The sequence below is a fragment of the Condylura cristata genome, unplaced genomic scaffold (assembly GCF_000260355.1).
Source record: "Condylura cristata isolate star-nosed mole 26May11 unplaced genomic scaffold, ConCri1.0 scaffold00018, whole genome shotgun sequence".
NCBI classification, from domain to species: Eukaryota; Metazoa; Chordata; class Mammalia; order Eulipotyphla; family Talpidae; genus Condylura; species Condylura cristata.
Window position 1 is genome coordinate 8,563,111 of NW_004567119.1, and position 1,299 is coordinate 8,564,409.

At 55.4% G+C, this 1,299-nt stretch overlaps 1 protein-coding gene across 1 annotated transcript in view; it reads right to left on the reverse strand.

Annotated features, from left to right (window-relative positions):
- PRMT9 (protein arginine methyltransferase 9) overlaps positions 1-187 on the reverse strand; it is a 17,908-nt gene extending 17,721 nt beyond the window's left edge. The window contains exon 1 of the mRNA XM_004685314.2: positions 173-187. The gene's annotated coding sequence lies outside the window, so the exon portion shown is untranslated. The remainder of the gene's footprint in view (positions 1-172) is intronic.
- Between the last annotated feature and the right edge of the window lie 1,112 nt (positions 188-1,299).

Consider the following 1,299-nt stretch of genomic DNA (forward strand, 5'->3'; position numbering starts at 1 on the left):
CCGCGAACGCGACGCCACGGGCCGGAGGCGCGCGCCAGTGACGTCACGCGCCCGACGTGGTTCCCTCGCCCATCCTCTTCGGTGAGAGGGAGCGCGGGGCGATCTGTCTTAAGTCGCGTGCCGCTGGCTCCCCAGCATGGTGCCCGTGGGTGCTTCCGGCGCGGAGCAGCACCTGCCGGGGAGGGAGACGGGAAGCTCCGTGCGCTGCCTCAGGTCGGGATCCTGGCGTGAGCGCGGAGATGACGCGACGTCACGGGAGCGCCTAGTCTGGAGGAGGAGACGTGGTCGCAGCGTGTCGGTTTTAGGTTCCCCTCACGCCGCGCTGCAGATGGGTTTCTTGTGTCGTAGTTTGCCTTTTGTTGTTGTTGGGGCTGTTTGGTTTGTTGAGATAACCTGAGGGGATGACGTGGTAGGCGGTGGAGCGGGCAGAGGGGAAATGAAAGAAGCTGGTGGTTTCGGAATCACCCACAACGTCAGTCTGGGCAGTGTCTGCCTGAGATGTGCAAGGGGGGAGAGGGGAGTCCCTGGTGGCGCGACGAGTTAAAGCGCGGTGCTGTTGAGTCCGCAGCCACTGCACCCCAAGTTCGATCCGCGGCCAGGGAGTGACCCACATGGCGCAGCAGACCTCTCCCCTCTCCCCACTGCTCCCCTCAACAGTGTGTTTCCGTGGATCCGCCTGTTCTGCTCCCTACTCTGGAGACAGGAATCCTCTCACCCCCACACTTCTGGCCTGTACCCCAGTTCTTGTGTGCATAAATAGATACATCTTAACAACAAAAAAAGAAGTGCAAGGGATGCTGCCTGCCCTTGCGGAAAAACTTGGGGTAAATAAATGTGAGTTACTGGGACCCAGCTAAAATGTGACTAGTTGGAGAAATCACAGGTTGCCCGTATTTCTTTTATAACTTATCAGTAGCTTAGACACTATACAGGGAAGGTCATTTGGAAAAGAACTGAGACAACATAGACTGGTCATCTGAAGAAACTGGAATAAATAATATAACTTGATTATTTCCCTCTGTTGCCTCCTTCCTAATTACTCAACAGTTTATATGTATTGAGAGTGAGTGGTATGCATTGTAATCACCTTTCAGTCCTTTCGAAAGAGCACTATAGGGCCTTCCTGGTAGTGTAGAGGTTAGAGACAGGGCACATCAAGTGATCCGCAGTCACTGCAGCCAGAGTTCACTCTCGAGTGGGGAAGTGACCCACATGGCCAGTAGACCTCTCCTGTCTCCCAGCAGCTGCCCTCAGCAATGGGTTTCAGTCACTCTGTCTCTGGTGGATCCTCTCACCACC